Here is a 7,264-nt window from a genome sequence, read left to right on the forward strand (position 1 = left end):
ATACATCACTGGGTAAGTTTAATGTGTACAGCTCGTCTGAGTTGCCATATATGGTGACGTGTGATCACAACAGGTGCAGCTGACATCCTCCTTCTCACAGAGATACAAGAAAAATAAAGAGGGGCACCTGGGTGGCTCAGTTGGCTAAGGGGCTGACTCTTAGTTTCGACTCAGGTCATAATCTCCCAGTTCGTGAGTTCAAGCCCTGAGTTGGGCTCTGTGCTGACAGTGTGGAGCCTGCTTGGGATTCTCTCTCTCTCTCCCTCTCTCTCCCCCCCCCCCCGCCCCTCCCCTGCTTGTGCGCTCTCTCTCTCTCTCTCTCTCTCTCAAAATAAGTAAATAAACAAAAAAAAAAAAAAAAAGAAAGAAAAGGAAAACAATTTTCTCCTGTGATGAGGGCTCACAGGATCTACTCTCAACGGCCCCCCTTTTGTCACACAGCAGTGTCAGCTGCAGTCAAGATGTCAGAGGAGGCTTCTGATGTTACCAGGAACCCACTGCACCTGCTTTCGGGGTGGTCCCGCCCTCAGCGGGAACCGCCACCCCTGAGCCTCTGCAGGCGGCTGTTTAGACAGGAGTGAGCAACTCCCACTTCTAACCAGGCCCTCTGCTTCTTTCCTTGGAAGTTCAAGGCTTACATCTCTCCAGTTCCTGACAAGCAGGCTCGACTCCCCGAGCCCAGAGCCCAAGCCCCGGTTTTCTGCATGAATCCATGGCGATTACAGCCCGGAGGTCTACTTTCACTGGCCCTTGGATGGGTAGCTACTGGTGGCGGGGGACCCACGAGAGGGCCGGGTACCTGTGCCGACAGCGCACACGTCCGCAGCAAGTGCGGAAACCGCTCAGCAAACGCTTACGCTTCGACCTCTGTTATTTCAGTCATTTAGAAACCGTGGCCAGCAAAGGAAGGAGGGAGTGGTCTCCAGGACAACATGCTTTGTGCACACAAACGTATCTGGAGTTTTTCATTTTCTCTCGGGCTGGGTCCCTCCCTTTTGTGACCACCCGCGCAAGCACCATCCTTCGAGGAATTTCAGGACGGTAAAGAGTGAGCCACCTGGTCTTTTATGTGGCAAACTAGTAAAACCCTGAAGCCCCGCCCACAGAGGCTGCCCTTCTACACAGAGGAGCTCAGTGTCTGTAAACAAAATCAAACCACTCGACGCTTACAAAATGGTCCTCCCTAGACATACACACAGACATAGACACGCATGCAATAGCTCTGGAAGGATCCACAGATACCATTAACAGTTCTCTGGGAGGGGAAATGGGTCAGGTATGGAAGGGTGACTCGCCTCCCCACAAGGCATTCTTTGGAACCTTCTAACTTTTGTACCTTGTACGTATTCCTATACCAAACATTTTTTCTCTTCCTCAACTGTGCACGCTCTTTTTTGACCCTCTCAAGGGTCCTCTTCTCCTAACACATAATAACACCAGTTACCAATTATGGAGTCAGGGACCCGACTAAGCATTTCACATTCATCACCTCATCAATAATTCCAGCCAATAAAGTTATGTGTGAGGTCATCAGTATCCCCATTTTACAACGGAAGAAACTGAGGCTTGGAGAGACCAAGTATTTTGCCCAGAGGCGCATCTAGTCGGTATAAGAACGAGTAAGAGTCCAGGTATGTCTGACTTCTAACCAGTACCCTACACTGCAGGCTTCTAGCGGGAGACCATCTGGCCCCAGGAGATGTTTGGCAATGTCCGGAGTCATGTTTCATCGTCACAGCTGGTGAGGTAGGTGAGTATTACAGGCATCTATGGGTGGAGACCAGGGATGCTAGAACCATCCCGAAGTGCACAGGACAGCTCACAACAAAGATTTACGCAGCTCTGAATGTCGATAACACCAAGATTGAGAAGGGGCTGCCTGGGCGACTTCGTCGGTTAAACATCCGACTTCGGCTCAGGGCATGAATCTTGTGGTGAGTTTGAGCCCCATGTCAGGCTCTGTGCTGACAGCTGGGAGCCTAGAGCCCGCTTCAGGGAAACAATTCTGTGTTTCCCTTTCCCTCTGCCCCTCCCCCACTCACACTCTGTCTCTCTCACTCTCAAAAATAAATGAACATTAAAAAATAAAAGTTGAAAAAAAAAATCAAAGTTGAGAAACCATGCTCTACTAGAAAAAGACAGAGGAACTATCTTCTGACCTAAACTGTCAAATCTCACAGGTCACCATTTTATTTTACACCCTTACTCCAGCCAGATACCACATAAACCGTCAGGTTTCTCCTGTCTTCAATCAATAGCATGCCAACCCCACATCACGCTGGGGTTCTCTCCAACCTGACTGCTGGTTCCTCCCTAGCCAGCCAAGGCTGATCATTCATCCACCCAAGCATGTCTACTGAGCACCAGCTATGTGCCGGGGACCAGAAGAAACAAGCCCCGTCCCCGCCTGCATGATGCCAATGGGCCAACGGGGAGACGGAGAAACCTAGGATTACCCCGTGAGGTAGGAATGCATTGAGACATCAGTGCAGGGTGCTAAGAAATCAACAGAGGAGGAGCTCTACCCTCAGCTGGGGTGGGTGACCGGGCAGGGCCCAGAGAAGGCTTCCCAGCAGCATTTGAGCTTATGGGAATTCAACAGGCAGAGGCAATCCTTCCCTTCCCAAAGGACCCCTCACCAGGCCATTCAGAGTACGGTCTCTGAGAATCCACAGATGGACCCCTTTAATCAGAGAGCTTGGCAGAACTCCCAGAGCGGTCGCTGATCCCCTCTGGACAATCGGGATAATTCCTGCCTTGAGCGAGGACACAACCCGGCTTCCCCACAGCGAATTCTCAAAACAATTCTGTGATGTAGGTACTGTTATCCCTATCTGACAGAGGAGGAAACTGAGGCACAGCAGTGACGTAACTGGCCCTCAGGATACAGAGCCACTAAACAGAGATTCACACCTAACACCAGAGTCCTCACCGCCTACGAGGGGAGCTTCACAAATGTCAATCCAAACACGTTGTTCAGTCTGATCTCCCCCCCCCCATCTCAGCAGAGCCTTCCACCATCAGTCATCCTTCCCCTGGATCGCCTCACACTTGGGAATAGACCCCCGTAGTGTTCCTTGTGTTGTATGGTGATTACCCACACGGCTAAGAGCTCCTTGCTCCCAGGATCCAGTCTTCCCTAGCTAGCACCTGGCATGGCGTCTGACCTGCTGGGCACAGGAAGCGCTGAATGCATTAACAAGCCAGGACTCCCTGTGCCCAAGCATGTCAACCCACCTGAAGCCAGAGCAGTCTGCCTTGGGGAGAACGCCCAGCCCTCTGTCACCAATACAGGGGACGTTCCCTCAGGCTGGGCCCAAGGCCCAGGGTCAGCAATCCAGGCACACAGGGACCAAGCAGGCTCCCTTAGCCAGCTTTCCCTCCAGCTTTGGGACAGTCATGATTCGTTCTTTGGTGGTACACCAGATGCTTATGTTTGGGGACATGCTGTACAGGAATATAGATCTTTAAACATTAGAACCTTAAAAGGAATGAACATGTGCTCCCCACTCTGTCTGCCAGACGGGGTGCAGACAATAATGGCAGAGGCTGGAGCGGCCAGCTTGGACCGGGAGACGGAGATCTGGGTTTGAGCAAGGAGAGCCACAGGATCACTAGGACCCCATTTCCGGATACTTCACAGAACAGAGCAGGATGCCCTACCAACTCTGGACTGCCTACTTCTAGATTATCAAGAGGAGAGGAGTAAATTTCGAGTTTGTTTCAGCCACTGTATTTTGGGATTGCTTGGCTGGAGCATGTTAGGTTGTATTTGACTAAAGCAAGGTGTGAGCATTTGCCCAGTGATTAACCTAGTCTGGTCTTCATTGGTAAACCACGAATAATGACAGCGACAATCTCCCAACCACATACTCACATACCGTCCTCATTGTATAGCTTGAAAGAAAAAGCTGCCTTGAAAGGGTGATTTGAATCGCGCTGAGCCTAGAGGAGAAGGACAAGCGAGCTGACCTTCTGGTTTGTTTCATCCTTGAGCATTACCGACATACCTCAGATTTCCAAGGAGCCCAGGCTACTCTTTTCTGACAGTTTGCGTAAACTCCAGCTTGGCTCTCCTCCTCCAGCTCATCACCTGAATCAAAGACACCCAAGCAGAAAATCGGATGAGAACCTGCAAGGCACCTGCTCCCTTAAAGCCGCCCTTTTTCACTCATCCATGAAACACAGGCAAATTCAGAGCCCGGCACAAAGTCAGTCCTCAGTACAAGTTCGTTTGGATCACTATCGGCCTGCTGCGTGCCGGACCCTGTGCCGGCCACCCGGGACACAAAGATGAGTAAACCCTCTCCCAGCCCTCACACACCCCTGCTTACCAGAAAGACATAACACAATGCTGAAGAGCAACAGCAACAAGGCTGTGCCCAAGTTACCGCATTGCTACAGCATTAGCATCCCTCCGGGCGGTCTCAGACACTCTTGCTTTCCCATGAAATATACTCTTGCCCTAGGTGAGCACACCCACTCCCACAACCTTAGTGACTTTTGATGGAGGACGACTTCTAGCTCACCACTGTATAGTCCCACTTGACTGTTCCACAGGCACCTGCTTTCAACATGTTCAAAACTAAACGTATCTTCCCTTCTCACAGCCACTCCCCGTCCTGTTCCCTATCACACTGAGTGGCACCAGCACTTGTGGGTCACAAGTGTGAGGTCAGTCCCGACACCTCTCTGCCCCTAGGAGCCACAGACATAAATACGTGATTCTGATACTGCCCTGAAGGAAGAAAAGCATAAAAGTTCTCCTTGCTCATCTACGTAACCACCGAGTTTTGCCAGTTCTCCAAAACCTCTCTCCCCACCCTCTGCCTCTAACCTAACTCAAGACCACCCTCGTTTCTCACCTGGATTCTTCTAGCAGCCTCTTAACAGGTCTCCAGGCCTGCTCCCTTTAACGCCTCCTCCACATAAACAGGTGATCTTTCTAATCCACAAATCTGATTCTTACATGGCTTTCCATTAACCTAAAACTTAAAAGCCCTTAACTAGGTTCACACGGTCCCACAGGACCAGACCGCAGCCTGCTTCTTTAGTCCTACCTCTTGTCTCTGTCTCTAGGGCAGAGAACTCAATTCAGTTATGCCAGTAGCCCCTAAACTTTCTCACAAACTCCCGTCTTCAGGTGAGAATCCTCCCCCTTTTCTTGCGTCCGTTAGGTCTCAGCCTCCTGGGGAGAGAAACCCTCCCTGGATCCGCCTAGACTGAGTGAGGTGCCTCTACTCTGTTTCCCGAGCAAGGAGAACTTTTATGCTTTTCTTCCTTCAGGGCAGTTTCAGAACCACGTATTTATGTCCACGGCTCCCACGTGAGTCTCTGAGCTCTGGGGGATGACCACGAAACGAACAGTCACAGCAACAAACACACACAGCATTTACGTTACGCTAGGAAGGGTTCTCCACACCTTGCACCTGTTACCTTATTTAATCTTTAGAACAACCTTAGGGGGCAGGTTTTATTACCATCTCTGCTTTAAGGATGAGGAAACCGGGGCAGACAGCGAGAACCTCACGTGTTTCAGGACACAGCCAGCAAGCACCGAGTCCGGATCCAAACCCCGGCTGCCTGGCTCCACAGTTCACACTTTCAACCACTCCACCAGGATCAAGTCTGTCTGGTGCACTCGCTCTAGCCTCACAACCTATCAGGTGCCTAGCCGCCGCGGGTGGAAGGAAGGAATGAATGAAATAATCCTGTACAGGGGCAGTGTGGACCTCCCACCCTGCCAACGCCTCCTGGTCCGGCAAGCCCGTGCCCTCCTGCCCCCGCCGCGCCGACGCGAGCTGCCCCGACACCGCGCCACGCTGCGGCCGCAGAACGACCACCCGCCACGGCGCGCGAGGTCAAGGGACGGTGACAGCCGGGCGGCGGGGGCGGAGATGCTACCAGCCGGGGTGTCACCCAAGCCGGGAGGCGATTCGCGCTCCCTCGCGGGAATTGCCGGTCCGCTCGCCCCCTCAGCGCTCGCTCGCCTGGCGGCTGCCCCGCACCCCCTTGCCCCGCGGGGTCACCCCCCCAATCCCGGTTCCCTTCCCATTCCACTTCCCTCCCCTCCCCCACACAACCGTCCCCGGCGTCCCGCTGCGCCCCATCCTTCACCGCCTCCGCCCGGCTCCCGGGACTCCCCGGGCCCCGGGCGTCTGCTGGCCCTCACCTGCCATGTCCCGGACCCCACCGTAGAGGGAGGTGCATCACGGCCGCGAGAAGGCCGGGGACGGCACTTCACAGCAGACAAAGGGCGCCGCCATGTCAGAGTCGGGCGGAACCGACCTCGCCGGCTTCCCGGCTGCAACTTCCGGCGCATGCGCAGCGCCCGCGCCGGCCGAGGGCCGCGGACAGGCGCATGCGCCTACCTGCCCAGAAGTTCTGTGTTACACAGTACTTCGGCACTTAGAATTGTCCTCATTGTAACCCTTCCTTGGTTTTCTGTTCCAAACGTAACAGTAACAGCTTCTCCGCGTTCAGCGCTTACTGTGTGCCAGGCACTGTTAAGCGCTTTACGCGCATGAGCTCCCTAAATCTTCTCACTAACCGTGGGGTTAGGCTTTTTTCTCCCCCTTTTGAAGAAGAGAAAACGGAGGCCCAGGAAGGTTGAACGAATTGCCCATTGTCAGGTATCTTACAGGTGGTGGAGCAGAGATGTGAACCAGTTGTGTGGCTCCAAAGCAGCAGATCCCCATTTATGTTTTTTCTACCTTCTGAGCCAATCATTACCCCGTTCTCTATTTAGGGCAGAGCCAGGATTAGCCTGGGTGTGAATGAGGGTGCTAGAAACAAAAAAAGTGTCTGCAGACGTGAACAGTCCTTCTCTGGCCTCTTTCCAACTTTTCAGCACCTCTAGGCCATTGACTTCTCTATTTCCTCACAGTTCGCGGGCTCTCTCCTTTCTTCACTTCTGATCCTGTTGATTTCCCATGAATGTTAACCACACTCTTGTCACCATCCTGAACGCCTTTGCTCCCTTGTCTTTTTGTCGTATGGGTTTTGATGAGGTTTTGGGGTGATGGTGGGGTGGTCCGGAGCCAACAGCCAAGAAAGAATTCTTGAAGACATCTTTGGTGCAAAAAGGTGATTTTTATTAAAACACGGGGACTGGACCCGTGGGCAGGAAGAGCTGCACCGGGGTCCTGACGGGTAACTCGTTATATACCCTCAGGTTGGGGGGGGGGGGGGCGGTCAGGGATAGAGTGAGTCCCTAAGGTATTTTTGTAAGCAAGTTTTCCGGGACCTTGAGGGGCTAGCTGTT

At 52.9% G+C, this 7,264-nt stretch overlaps 1 protein-coding gene across 1 annotated transcript in view; it reads right to left on the reverse strand.

Annotated features, from left to right (window-relative positions):
• Window positions 1–6,303, reverse strand: part of ZBTB17 (zinc finger and BTB domain containing 17) — a 32,478-nt gene extending 26,175 nt beyond the window's left edge. The window contains exons 1-2 of the mRNA XM_045475778.1: window positions 6,173–6,303; window positions 4,011–4,093 (exon numbers count right to left, since the gene is read on the reverse strand). The gene's annotated coding sequence lies outside the window, so the exon portion shown is untranslated. The remainder of the gene's footprint in view (window positions 1–4,010; window positions 4,094–6,172) is intronic.
• Between the last annotated feature and the right edge of the window lie 961 nt (window positions 6,304–7,264).

This window comes from Leopardus geoffroyi, chromosome C1 (genome assembly GCF_018350155.1).
Source record: "Leopardus geoffroyi isolate Oge1 chromosome C1, O.geoffroyi_Oge1_pat1.0, whole genome shotgun sequence".
Lineage (NCBI taxonomy): Eukaryota > Metazoa > Chordata > Mammalia > Carnivora > Felidae > Leopardus > Leopardus geoffroyi.